Source organism: Hyalella azteca, unplaced genomic scaffold, assembly GCF_000764305.2.
Source record: "Hyalella azteca isolate HAZT.00-mixed unplaced genomic scaffold, Hazt_2.0.2 contig5706, whole genome shotgun sequence".
In the NCBI taxonomy this organism is placed as follows: Eukaryota; Metazoa; Arthropoda; class Malacostraca; order Amphipoda; family Hyalellidae; genus Hyalella; species Hyalella azteca.
Window position 1 is genome coordinate 233,874 of NW_025935888.1, and position 15,534 is coordinate 249,407.

Here is a 15,534-nt window from a genome sequence, read left to right on the forward strand (position 1 = left end):
TCAGAACAAAATGTAATTTCAAAACGTTTTAACATGTAAAAATTCCCCAACACCATCAGCCACAATTATTCGTACAGTTGGAAAACACTACATAGTTGCAATGTTAATAGTTGTAATATTAATAGTTGCAAAATTAATAGTTGCAATATTAATAGATGCAATCCACCCCCAAGCACGACCGTTGGGATTGTGTTATTCGGATGGAAACCCTACCAATTTTGTGCCAAATCTTCTTCGTATTATTAAATCCAAATAGTTTAAATTTTGTTTCAACACTCCATAATACTTGGTTCCAGAAGCCTTCCTCTTTGTCAACGCAAGATCTTGCGAATGTCAAACGATCAGCAACATGACGTCGTGCGAGAAGTGGGGCTCGTCGAGGTCTGCGTCTATGCTGACCAATCTTGTTGAGACAACGCTGTATATGGTACGCTGACTCAGGCTTGTTCCCTCACTGGCTAATCTTTAGCCAATTGCTTCAACATCACTATATTATTCGCATTGACCTCACGACACAGTTTTCTAACTGATCGTTTCAATAGTTTGGGCTTCCGTCTTCATCCAGGCAGCGTGTGTGCAATGTCAAACTCTACAAACGTCTTTATCACAAACTGCACTGTAGACCTTGGAATATTCGGGCGTTTCGAGATGCACCCATAACCATTGCCTGATTTGTGTAGGTCAATAATTTGCTTCTCAAATCAACACTAAGCTCCTTCGTCTTGTTCATCATGAAGTTTGCAGTCATATGGCAGGAACTGACACCACTTGAATGACATCACTAATAATAATGTCTACTGGCATAATATCAAACCGGATACCACTGCAAATCTCACCACAAACTATAGAAGGAGACTGTTGGACGATTTGAAGATGAAGGACATGCCATTGACTATTAATATTGCAACTATGTTAGTATTTTCCTACTGTACGAATAATTTTGTCTGAAGATATTGGGGAATTTCTGCACGTTAAAACGTATTGAAGTTACATTTTGTTCTATAAATGTAGTGCTCTTTTCTTTATTACACACTGCTTCGTTCAGTCAAATTTCAGGCGCATTCATTCATTAATTTTCAAGTTATCCAAGAAAACACTGATAATAATGAGGTGTACGAGTAATTTTGTCGCTAACTGTAGCTGCCTGCCCGAAATCTGAAAAAAAACTAATTCATTTTGGGTAACGGATAGGCATTCCTAATGGTAAGCCATTAATGGGTTTTAACGGCGGTGCAATTTCATTCATTGTATTTGTGGTACCGTTTTTTTGCAAAAAAAATATAAATGTTTTTCTATTTACAATTTTCAGGACGTTTCATATTTTAGTGGGTTTTACTCACATCAGTCGTGTCATGGAATAATTTACATGACAATAAATTTGAATTAGGGCAATCGTAGATTACAAATGAAAATTTGACTTGTGACACTCAATATGAAGACCCGCGCACTCTATTTCACAATTCCTTATGGAAATTAACGCAGCTTTAAAAAATATTAAAAATGAAAACCGCGAATTGTTTTCTGAATTTCTGAATTTAAAAATTATTAGAAACGCTCAGCAGGCCTCCACTAAAAAGACCAGCGAAATTTTGTTGAGAAAATCTTGACCTTGAGCTTCTTTCTTGAGATTTGTAAAGAAACTGAAAATCGGCCTCATTCTTGGGCAAAGTGAATTGTAGGACCACGCTTTTGGGATTAATATAAGGGACCACACCACGGATAGAGAGAGGAGACCACATCACGGATGAAGAAAGAAGACCACATCACGGATGAAGAAAGAAGACCACATCACGGATGACGAAAGGAGACCGCATGACGGACGAAGTAAGGGGATTATATACCAAGGACGAAAAAAAGGCCCACAACACGGATGAAGAAAAGGGGGTCATACAACGGATGAAGAAAGGGGACCACCTACGGATAAAGAAAAGGGACCACAGCACAGATGAAGAAATGAAATGGATGAAAGTCAATATTGACAGAAGACCGACCGGCACACTACTGAAAGGGTGGGCAAATGAGTTCAATCTGAACCCGCAGCACCAAAACATCAATGATTACATTAAAATGCCAAATTCCGTATTTAACGGGTAACTAATTTATAAAAGTAAGGTTAACTTATAGCATATTATAAACGAATGGAAAAGTTATAAATCTTTCGAAAGCACATACTATGTTGTGCTGTTATTTCAGCCCAGGGCGAATTGGAGACACCGAAGCGGTAGAGCAATAAATCCTGAACTTATCAGCGGAGCTTATTCAGGCGAGAAAAATTACTTGAAATGATGCGAAATTAGTATCTCTAAGTTTTCATAATAATAATGTTCCTAGAATAATATTGGTCACATAAATGTTAGGTCACGAGAGAAAAACTACGTTATTTACGGCTTAGTGTCTGGTGAAGCCGATTTATCAACAAACTTTGCTGTCAGTTGTGTGCATTTACTCGCTGGAATCGTCAAATTTTCATTAAACTGTACAATTAACGATTATTTATAAACAAATGAATTCCCATTCTGAAATAATGCCAGAAATCTACGTAGGATTATAGTGAACTGTTTATCATGGGCGTCTCTAGCTCGCCACTTATTTCTGATAATTTTCCCGATGTTTACGGGAGACCCAGGGAGTGGTACTGGTGACCTACCGATGCTGCGTTATTTGCACGGCTAACTTCAACAAATTTGCGCAGACGACGGGACACAGAACTGACTCAGCGACTGTCAGCCTGTATACACAAGAGCGGGTAAAATTAACAGGTGGCGATGTGGGGGATTTGGGTGGTTGATCAGGAGGATAGGGTGAGGGTATATCTGTGGTTCACACCCAGTTTAGAATGACAGGTTGGATTAAAGAGGTTGAAGGTGGAACTGATTGATGTCAATTGAGTGATATTGATGTCGTTGAGCCAATAACGTTATAATTTTTATATCTAAAAAACTATGTTCATACCCAAAACATCAAACAAGTAGTGAAATAACTCGATATTTAGACCCCAGTGATCAAAATTAATTTTAGAACTGTTTTTTTTTTCTAATTACCACGACTACTGTTCAGCTTTTAATAATGTCCATCACAACCATAAATTGCAAGACGACATTCCAATAATTTTATTTAGATGCTAATTAAGAAGTAATTACACCGTTAACACTATCACCTCTATGCCACCAGCAACCCAGCACACACATCACCACCATGCACAGCTCCACCACAGCACCACCACAGCACCACCACAGCACCACCACAGATCCACCACAGCACCACCACAGCACACCACAGCACCACCACAGCACCACCACAGCACCACCACAGCACCACCACAGCACACCACAGCACCACCGTATAGCACGAGCGTAGCAGCGAAGGTTCGGCCGCTCTATCGTCGCCGCTATCTTAATGAAGCTCTTCGGGATATCACAGTTAATCCAATCCAATTTTGTCATGCTTGTCCGTCACCTCGCGACCGAGCTTTTATTTCAGTGGAATTCTCTTATCGAGACCGCAATGGAAGTTCTAAACCACGCGCTTCATGTGTCTTTTGATGCTGCCAGAAAGGATGAAATTGACTGATTGGATCTGCTTAGGAATCCCTTCTAAAGATTGCACTGCTAGCGCTGCATTCCATTAGAACCCGAGTCTTGATGCCCTCATCATTTGCATGCTAAGTGCGCTGCTTCTGCTCCGCGTTGTAAGCCTAAACGCAATTATCGTGCCCTGCAATAACTCAGCTTTATGAATCACTACCCATGCTAATAATAATGAACAAAGCAACGAGTAATAGAATTAAACGCGAGAAAATTCCGGTCGGTATAAAATGTCCGCTTTGGAATGTCCGCAATTTGGACAATAATGTCGGCAATGGCAGCACAGGCAGCCTGTACGACTCAGAGAATTTATTTGTTTTCTGAGCTTCTAAAATGGCAGGAGTTGCAGCTGGAACATTAAAGAGTTCTTCGAACTTCCAACAAAGATTAGGTTTGATTAGGAATTTTTTTTAACCTGCGAGCTTCAAGATTATTTTTTTCATTCAGTGCTCCGTTGAAGTTTTAGATTTGCAGGATTTGCATCATCATAACATAAATGACTTGCTTGGTGCTGGTCATCTAAACCTCCTATCACAAACGTCATAAAAATGGTTCCTCCACTTACTATTATAATAATAATTTATTTTATACGCTACCTTCTCTAGAAGAAATAGCACAGAATTGCCATATAGGAAGCTTGGGCTCTAATCACCCTTCTTTTTGTCGGTTTAAACAAAGCGAAAAGCGCAAAGATTTAATTTATAACGCCATAATTGCATAAGTAATGCAGCTGTGCATATACGCAGTAATTAATTTTCAATAATTACGCAGTACCAAAAATATATTTGGGCATAATATTGCTTATTGAGTAATGTAATTGAGCCTAAGTACTGCAGTACGCTCAGACAGATGTGTGCACGGAAACTACACAGACAACACAGGAGTAAACCCATCGCTATCACAGCTACAGTCGACCCGAATTTGTCCAATGACTATTATTTTTCAAATTTTGCTTCTAGAAACTAAGATGGAACTTGACAATGACTGACATTCTACTTGCACTCAATATAACAGGGTAGCATTTAGAGGCCTATACATTCACATCTTGCTTCGGCACGCGTTCAACTTTGCATACTTTCTCATATGAGTGGTTCGAAATTTAACCGACATAAATTCGATTTTATGTTTGTCTTTTCATAGTTTGTAATCATCATCTTTCATCTTCATGGGTAGGAAGTTTTTCTTTTTTCATGATGGATTTCATTTTACATTAATCCTTTCAATGTATTAGAAGTTTGCAGTTTTGTCCTAACCACGAAGAGTTCGGTTGCCGGCTATACACATCAAGCACATATCGCGTATAGACAGAGCTCAGTAAACGCATGTTTATCTCTATGATAATGGTTGGTTGGGAACGATAGTGATCTCGTGTTGGTATTTACATGTTTGAATATGAATGACTCATTACGACCACGACTCACATGTCGCTGGCCCGGGAATTTGCTTCGACCAAAATTACTGTCAGAAGAATGAGCCTTGCCCGTAGTCCGCTCGAGTATAATTAGGAATTAATAGCTCGGGTATTCTGTACAATTGCGAGTATTGCGAGCAGGTCTTGAGGAATGTGGACGGCAGCAGCTCACTTCAATTGATGTTAATCGCTTTACTCGGAAGGATTTGTCTGTTGAATGGACTTCATCTGCAAATTGAAAACTTTAATAGCTCCTGCCGCAGCATTAGGCAGTGGACATGACAACTGAGATGCTGATGCGTCTTGATGCCTGGGCTAAATGTAACGCCATGTAAATTTACTGAATTTAACAAAGCCGTTATCACTGTTAAAAATAGATGGTTTAGCGTCGGCGACATGATGACCACATTATCACCATTAATTTTAAATAAAAATAATTGCGCTTAGCTAATAATTTGATCACTTCGCTTTAATGAATCTGAAAATCTAACCAATGGTGGAAGATGTTGGTTTGTGAGCTTTTCATTTCCGAATTTTGAATGCAAATCAGCTAGATATTAAAGTGTTATAAGGTATCTAATTCTTCCTACACGTCGGCCAAAAAATTAAAAGCAACGAAAACGCAAAAGTCGACTTATCATGCAACCGTTGAAAATTTACGAGGGACAGCTCCATCATCCGAACAAAAATTTAGAAAAATGCAATTACAATCAAAACTGGGTTAAAAAATAAAATGGATACAAAATGGTTAGTCCACAAAGTTTTCCGTTCATTGGTCCGTATTTTCAGAGCTTATAGGTTTTAATATTCCGTAACGTTTTTCTATGAAGATATGGTGAATTTTTTTTTACTTCTCTTTATTTTTAAGTATTCTGTGAATTTGCGATATAAGCAGACTAAAGATACATGTATTACCTACAGGTTTATAAGTATTTCTCCGGCTTCAGCATTTATATAGACGGAAGTCTACGTTGCCTAATTCCTGCAATCAGGAAGAGCTGTGAAATGTTTTGCATGGCTCAGAGAATTTATTGCCTTAAAAGTGAAGTCATTATTCATTTAGCACCTTTATTGTGTACTGATTTGTATTGTGCTTATAGACTTGCCAACTCCTCTCGTTTCCTCGGGTCAAGCAGCTTCATTTTAGGCTAATAAAAAAAAATGCAACCCTGCATGGATTTAATACATTAACATCGTACAAAATTCGAGGACCTAAAGCAATGAGTAGCGCCGAACATACACCGGCGTTGTAATCCACCGGCATCTGAGCTGTGAACCACCATCGTCTGAGCTGTGAACCACCATCGTCTGAGCTGTGAACCACCATCGTCTGAGCTGTGAACCACCATCGTCTGAGCTGTGGAACCATCATCGTATGAGCTGTGAACCACCATCGTCTGAGCTGTGAACCACCATCGTCTGAGTAAGCGAATCACAATCGTCTGAGAGTGAACCACATCGCCTAATCAGCGAACCATCACGTTTCAACTGCAACGTTAGCTTGTTAATGGGCAAAACTACATTATATCTGGATAATCCACCACATTCTAACGATTATATACGCTGAGGAGCGGAGGCAGTTTTTCAATCATGTGCATTGATCATGTGGTAGGAGATTTATGGAGTAAAGTAACCACTTAATTATGATTCGCATTTTTGCTATTTAATTCACCATAGTCGTTGAACGCTCATATATATAGACTTCTGTGTAATGTTTTCACAGTAATTTTGCATGTTTTCGCTCATCACGATCCAACATTGAGCTAATTTTAATCGGTCCATAGTTTATTTCATCCGAATTCGTTGACGCGAAGCCTAGAATTACCGTCAACTTGGACCTGACGATCTCAGGCATAATTGTTTAGCATCTTGTCCAGGCCAGACATCCGTCGTTCATTGTGGGTGATGAGCATCAAAGAAGCCTGTTTGGTTCCAGAGCTGTTCGGTTCTGGAAGCACAAAAGCCCATTGTGGGCGCTTGATTTACGCTTGAGTCACACACTCACTTGCGTGACTTGAGATCGGACAGCCTGATGTTTCAGCTGCACCTGCAGTTGTTCTAGCTTTGATTTACGAATGTTAGTGGATGCGAGAAGCTCTACTTAAGTCTCAGTCACACGTCAATGGCGACTGACTCAGTGGTGTGTCTGGCGCTACTTAAATCTCAGTCACACGTCACCATGGCGAGTGACTCGATCAGTCGTGTGTCAGGCGCTACTTAAATCTCAGCAACATGTCACTGGTCACTGGCGACTGACTCAGTGGTGTTGTCAACCACTTTATGCGAGATGTGATCTCCGAAAGCTTCAAGGATATCAAACAAATGTAAAGATGACGAGTGCAGTGAGCAATAAATGTTATAGTCGCTACATCACAGTGAGTAATGATAGCGATATTGCGACAGAATTGTAGCACGGATGGAAGATATACTGTAGAGTGAGTCTACTACATTGAAAAAAATTACAACAGGGCGATGAAGAGGAACAGTGATGGTTACGAGAATTTCAGTGAAGATTCAGAACTTTAGGTAAAATCAATGTTATCTCCTTTGCATAACATAAAAATATGACCTGCATTCTCGTTCATTGATTGATAAGTATTGGTTATTTGGTTGTAGAAATCAATATCATAGACTGAATCAAACATTATTGTCCAGTGCTGGTTGTGATGTGTTGGTAGAATTAAAATTGAAATAATTCAATTGAATCAAGAAATCAGTTTCGATTATATTAAGATCGTTAATTCAGTGATTTGTGTCGCTAATTTCTTTTGCGTGTGTCATTGCGATTATGTTTGTAAATAAATTAAATATATTTTTCACAGAGCTAGAAAAACTAATTCAAATTCATGGTTGAAGTAAATTTTCAACCGCAATCCAAAATGTACCGGCGAGTTTCAACATTTAGCAATCAAAATTTCAATACAAATTTCCTCCATTAATAACGTTTTTTATTATCAGCTATTGCGAATTGATGGATTGGTTTCAATTATTGCCTTGGCTTGGATTGGTTCGAGTGGTTGATTTGAGTTATGACTTGACTTGTGTTGCCTTGAGTTATTCGCTTCAGTAAATGAACCAGCAAAGGGAAAGCGCCTACTCGAGCGCCTGCGTAAAACAGGCGAGCAGTTAAATTAGGCGCCAACGGCTGTCTATAGGCTTGGGTAGGAAATATTTAATTTGTACGAAATTGCATAATTTCCTCAAATCATTTGCATTGAGCAAATCATTTGCTCAAATTTCATTGATGAACAATGAAGCCAAAAAAATCATTTGGGAGATCAAATTTTCTATAAGACGTCCAAATAGTATTCAATGTAATAAATGTCATGGACTGAGTCAGACACAGTATGCTACGGTCGAGGATTGACAGCAGACTGAGTCTACACTCAAAAATTAGCTGGGTTGTTTTGTAGAAGTATTATCTTCCTGCCAGTTGCACTGATGCGCCCTTATGCCAGGCCAAAGTCAAAAAGTGTTTTGTTATTTACACAAATTTATCTCAAATATCTGAGTGTACGTCGCAGCTTTAACCTGAGGTCGCGAGAAGCCCCGGTCCAGTGGAGGGACTATCAGCAGGAGCGACCGTTTAAGGTCGTCACGATATGAAGTGAACCCAGAAATTTGTAAGATGCTTGCGAATCGCAGCCGTGAAAACTTCTTCACGAGGGCGAGATTATTCCTTTCTGGAAATGCCGGCAAAAAGCCGTCAAACTGGCGGCGTCGCGGCGAGAAAGTCGACCGTGCGTATTTTGCTGTGTTTTTCTGTTGCTTCTGCGTCCCGCTGGGGCCGCTGCACGACTAACCCGTCCGACAAAACTGCGGGCTGCGGTGGGCAAGTCTTATTTACCAGCAGCTTAGCGAATAATTATCATTTAATGCCATTTGTCGTATATTATAAATATTTACTTAGTAATATTACCAACGAATTATTGTCAATATCTTTTGTAGTCATCGGTTTTTGAGACTAATTTTCAAAGGAAAAGATAAATTTTCAAATACATTAGTTGTTCGTAATTCACTAGGCAGCAAAATTACATTTCGATTAATCAGCCTTAATTTTCCAGTCACGTTGAAGAGACTCATTTATTTAATAATATACTTCCTATTATCGGCTGGATATCACGAGAAAACTTTTTAGATGTGCCGACCAGTGCTTTTACCTGCCTCAAAAAAAAATGTTATTTTCCCTGATGAATCTTATGCATTATCCTGTTTTGTAATCACGTTAACGCTTTCAAACTTACGAGGCAAATCCGAAAGAAAAAGTTAACGTAGCGCGCCTGCACCGCCGTAACGGCACGTCAGTCACGATGCGCCATCAAATGCTAATAGGAATCTTTGATTTGCCGCGATCAGGCGCCGCAGTTTGCGTAATGTGTTTCCGCCTGCCCTGATCAGGTACCGTAGTTCGGACAATCTGCTCCGACCTGCCGCGATCAGGCGTTGCAGACCGAGCAACCTGCTCCTACCTGCCGCGATCAGGCACCGCAGATTGAGCAACCTGCTCTGACCTGCCGCGATCATGTACCGCAGATTGAGCAAACTGCTCTGACCTGCCGCGATCATGTACCACAGATCGAGTAAACTGCTCTAACCTGCCGCGATCAGGCGCTGCAGACTGAGCAATCTGCTACGACCTGCAGCGATCAGGCACCGTAATTAATTTCATGTCCGAAATCCGAAATGTTCGTTCCTCAATCGTCGTCATACCCGCGATGAGGCGCGATTTTTATCGCCACTAAACTGAACTTTGCTAGGTACCCGAGATTCACTTATGGTAGAAACTGCGAGCAGAATTACCTATGAGTTTAAAAAAAAACTTATCAATGCCAGTTCAGGGTGGTCACCGGTCACGTTGAGAATAACTTCTAGGACTAGTCACTCTGTATGAGGCAGAGTGATGCTGTAATTCAACTCCTTCAGTGCTGAGAGTTGACAGAGGCGCTGAAGTCACCCCTGGCACTTGGCTCCAATTGTGCATTCAAGACAAGCTGGTCGGCCGCCTCGTTGTGTTGACATCCTTGCCTTGTGCGGCACGGGCTCTTTGGCGGGTCGTGAGTGGCTCTTATGCGCTCACTTAACTCATAATTATTCTTAGTATATATTTCTTCATCCAATTACTTATTTTTAAACCAAAAATTGCGTTCAAATCTTACTATCTTATTAGTTCTGTCGCTTGACAGATTCGAGGAAATGCTAATGTTACAATGGAATTTGATCGATGGAATACCTATTTAGTTTTCAATAAATAAGATATGAAGGTGTCAATCACTGATTGTCAAAATTGGTACTTAGGGAAGTAAATAGAGAATTTGTTTAACGACAACCTAAAATGTCTGCCGTTTAAACCTCGAGTAGCACTACGGCTCTTTTTTTTTAAACGTATGCAATGCTCAGTAGCCTGCTGAATAAAATAAGGCCTGCATTTAGCGGCACGTAACTTGTTCAGTTTTAATAGTCCACCAGTGTTAGAGATTACTGTGTAAAAAAATAAAAACTTATCCTATCTACAATTTTTTACGCCTCCGTATGTGTAAAAACTTTATGGTATACGAAATAATGAGGCACTGCGTGATCTGATTTTATTCCTGGTGGAAATAAGCACAGGTATATTATTAGATTGATTATTGCTAAATTCAACCTAATATTAAGTGCATTAGTAACAAATTCTTCGTCAATCATCGAATAAAACTGTACAATATTTTTTAAATTACTCGCAAGCAGCAAATGATGGTCGTATTTTACACGTATGTTCGTTCAGACTGAGCACCACGCTCCATGCATTGATCAGTTCGGCATGCATGGATAACTTACCCAATCATGGACACGCGTGCATATTTTATGGCCGCAATCAGAAGCGCGACGAGGTAAAGTGCTTCAGAATTCGCCTCATCATGAGCGTTAAGATAGTTTCGATCAAATAAGTAATTATCGGTGGGCGACCATAAGCCGACCATTTGGCTCCCAACATTTATGAGATGCGAATAAATTCATTCTCATATTTATGAAGCTATATCTACCTGGATTAAAGGTTGTGCTCTCGGAGGGTATGCTGATAAATATTTTCATTATTTCGTAAGGCTATTCCTACCTAAATCGTGGAATTGATGGGGAAGTGATGGATAAATGTGGCGCCATCTTGAAGCCGACGATGTCATTAGTGGCTGATGAGTAACAGCGGGAGGGACTCCGATATTCCGAGCTATTTTATTGCGGAAGAAATCTGTGAATTATTAAATATAGATTTGTATTCAGCGACCTACCTGTCCTGCCCAAATAAAGCTAAAGAATATGAGCAGAGTGAACACAGAGTTTTGGAGTACAAACGCATAGTTTTCGTAGGGTTAAAATGTAATAGAAGACATAACAAAAATTCTAAGAATACTAACTGCTGTTTCACTTGAGCATTTGAACCAGCATAGACATGATGTATTACATCAACTTAGAGCTTCGCTCCACACACACGTGACATTTTTTTCATCGTCGTGAAGATGACAAAACAGACCGTTCTTCGATCCTTTCAACATGAATGAAAGATTGCACTTTATTATGATCAGTCATTTGTATTACCTGTACATGGACGATTAGTTATGGAACTTACGAGACCTGCAGATACATTTATTGACAAGTTGAACATTCTTTTGCGAAAAAGTTGTCGAGAAATGTTTCACTCGATGTTTTAGCCAGGAAATCGTTCAATATAACTATAATACGTAGGTAGGCGGCCTATTATGAAAGATAAATCCTAAAAGTTCAGAGAAACCCGTTTTTTACTGATATAATATTTTATATATACTGAGCTTGAGCACTTGACGCCAATGAATATTTTCCAGCTATAGAGTGTGATCGTAAATGGAAAAGAGTATACCTACCCTTTACCTACAGTAAAGAGCAGTCACAGCCAACGAAGGAATGAAGCTTGTTCCTGCTCGAGACTTTCGGCTAATTAGCTCACATCTTCATCGTAAAGTTAAAAGAGACACATAATAATTCTAGAGTTTATGGTCGTCTGGGTGTAAAAGTCGATAAATGTGGCTTTTCAGCTTTTTTGCTCATTTTGTAGATGTGGAAATCGCGCATCGAACGCAGCAAACTGCATGTATGTATGTTCATGCCTTACTTTTTGAGTGCGGTTATTTAATATGAAACTTGTTCTACAAAGAATTCTTTAGGGAAAATGGAATTTATATTTCATAATTCGCGTTAATCTGGATAATACTAACACAATGAAAAGAATTACACATTATAATAATGTTTTATTGATAATTATAATATATCTCAGAATTACTTATTTTCTAAGTTTTAATGCATTGACTGAATTGGACAACACTTACTAATTACGCTAGCAAATCTTGTCATCCAGTCCGATCAAAGAAGCCAATATCATGGTCGATCAAAATAGATGAACTAATTAAGATCGTTGCGTAAATTACGATCTTGAAACGAGGTTTTGCTGATAAATTTTATTAGAATCTAGGGAGAAAAGCTTGAAATTGATCAAAGAAACAACTGCCATATATTGACATGGGAATAATGTTCACGTCCAGGCTTGAAAATCATTATTATTCAATGGACACTTTATGGGGACTGAACAGGAGACTCCGTAAACTTCAGTGGGGAGAGGACTGAGCAGGAACTGTAACTGTAAAATCCAGAAATTCATCTGGGAATGATACTTGTGAAATATTTACTAAAGAATATCATTACCAAGAACTGTACCGTGCCCTAATGCTGTGTCAGGACAGCAAACAATCCATTAGGTAGGAATACCATTACATGGAAGTAGGCGGCGGATGCTTGAGCTTTGCGGTGAAGGATCAAGTGCCTCATCACACAAGGCGGAGAAGAGCAGCAATGGCGTGCGATTGCTTAGCACTTCTTAGTACACCGCGGACCCGGCAATGTGATCCGGCAAGTCTAGTCGTGCTGTGCCCGGTCTGGGGCTACAGAGCTCCCATTGTGCCGCCCTACACGATCACCCAACTAATGGATTTGGTGACCTTTTGACGGCCATTCAACATATCCACTCGGACTCACAGGCCTTCTGACAACTCCTGCCCAGATATGTGGAGTGGGGGAGTAAGTGGGTGAAGGGACAGGTGGTAGTGGGTGGTTATGGGACTGGGTGGTGAGGTCTGGGACTGGGTGGTGAGGATGGGATGGGTGGTGAGGTCTGGGGGGTCCAGTCCCAATAGATGGGACTGGGTGGTGAGGTCTAGGGAGGTTGGGTGAGGTCTGGAGTTGCTGCGTGAGGGGGATCATGGAACCGGGTGGTGAGGTCTGGGGGCAGGGAGAGGGGGAGGACGGGACTGGGTGGTGAGGTCTGGGGAGCCTGGGTATGGTGGAGGAGGTATAGTGGGTGGTGAAATCTGGGAGAGGCTGGGTGAGGGGGAGGCAGAACGGGCAAGTAAGATAGACAAAAGCGAGGATAAAGAAAGAGTCTTCTCATTGTATGGGCAGCTCAACGTGATAGGCGTGAAGGAGTATGCGTAAAATAGAGTAAAAAAGTCCATCATTATGCCTTTCCTCAAAAGTATTCTGTACATTTTATGCTCCTAGTCAGGTGTCGGAACACCTCATACATCTCGATGCATTATCGCTATTATGAGAAATATATTTTAATATAATTAGCCATTACTATTATTTTTGATTTACAACATCAAATTCTAGGCCCATTTATTCATTTATTTCAATGGAGAGTAATTGACAAATTATGTCACTATAATTACATCACTATCTTGGGATGAAGTTGGTCGATAACAGAACTGTAGAAATATATTTTTGCCTAACTTGCTAAAATACTCTCATATATGTATGTATATTATTATAAAAAATTAAACTAAAGCGCCACGCGCGTAATTAGACGTATAACAATAGTAGTTTATAGTGATTATTATTTCGAAAATTTTCACTGTTGATCGTTAAGAGATTTTTCAATAACAATAGCTGGAGGCTGTTTTTAAAAGTTTTCGTTGGTTGGGCTTACAGTTCGGCCAGGAAATTCAGGAGCGAGGATTGCGAGTTTAGAAATTCCTTTCCGTCTTTAAATTCTAAAAAGTTTGTAACTAATAAATTCCAATTTTCTTATAAATCATGTGCAAACTTCGAACCTGACAATAGAATCGATTCTATATGACCTCTTTAATGATTCAAAAAAATAGTCCTTCAAGTTTGCAATGACCTTTCAATGATATTCCTATGTTATATTAATGCTCAGATTATGGTACAAATAAATAGTCGTAGATTATTCAGCCGTTCTCATGTTATCGATATGCAAACCGTGGACACTCAAAGAACTGACTAGAACATATTGTCCAAATTGTCACACAGTTGCTTACCTACGTCATAAGCATATAAAGGGGACGTTGAATTTTTGCGCTTTTTTGTCGGACCAAAGTGTGTCAATATGTCCAAAGTGTGTCAGTATGACCAAAGTGTGTCAATATGACCAAAGTGTGTCAATATGACCAAAGTGTGTCAATATAACCAAAATGTGTCAATATGACCAAAGTGTGTCAATATGACCAAAGTGTGTCATTATGACCAAAGTGTGTCATTATGACCAAAGNGAGAACAACAGGGACATGCAAGTTGTAGGTATAACAGCGAGAACAACAGGGACATGCAAGTTGTAGGTATAACAGCGAGAACAACAGGGACAAGCAAGTTGCAGGTATAACAGCGAGAACAACAGGGACATGCAAGTTGTAGGTATAACAGCGAGAACAACAGGGACATGCAAGTTGTAGGATTCTCATCGATGACAACAGTCGGTTGCAGATCAAACTGAAAAAAATGTATTTTACATTTTCAGTACTTATAGTTACATAAAATTGAAATTAGGTAACGGAAGGAAAAGCAGCTGTCTCCAAACTATTGATGCCAAGTGAAAGTTAGCCCGCTGTAAAATATGTATAATTACAGGCAGTTACATTAAATTCATAGCAAGAAAAAAAGTAATTAAGCAATGAATTTCCAACGCTAGCTGTCTTTTCGCCATGGCAGCAGTTCGGAGAAATATTATTGTGCTGTCAAGTCCAAAAAGAAGAAATGTTATAAAATGATTCTAGATCCATTCATGATATTATTTTGATTATCCATTTAACAATAAGCACGACATGGGGTTTCGATCGATCAGATATAAAAATTACATTTATGAGGTTGCGATAACATTAGGCGCTGGGCAGCACATTTGTATCTTTGAAGTGGCTTCTTTTGATGCCGATTCAGTGACGGTTGGAATCAATCCATCATACGGAGCAGAGAACTCATCACCGACGTTCGTCATTCTCTGCAAAGAAACTGCCGCTTCATAGAAGATACTAAATAGAATTCATAGCGCAAATTGATTCGAATGGAATCCATGGTACAAAACTGCATCAGCAGGAGACGATGGCTATACGCCTTAAAAGGCGCCCATTAAAAAATGGCAGTTAAAACAAAACGCCGAGGCGAGCCAAGCAGAGCTTTGATGGAACGCTGCTAGCGATGACAAAGTATACAAGAGCGCTACAGACCTTCCATGTGGCGAGAGCGATC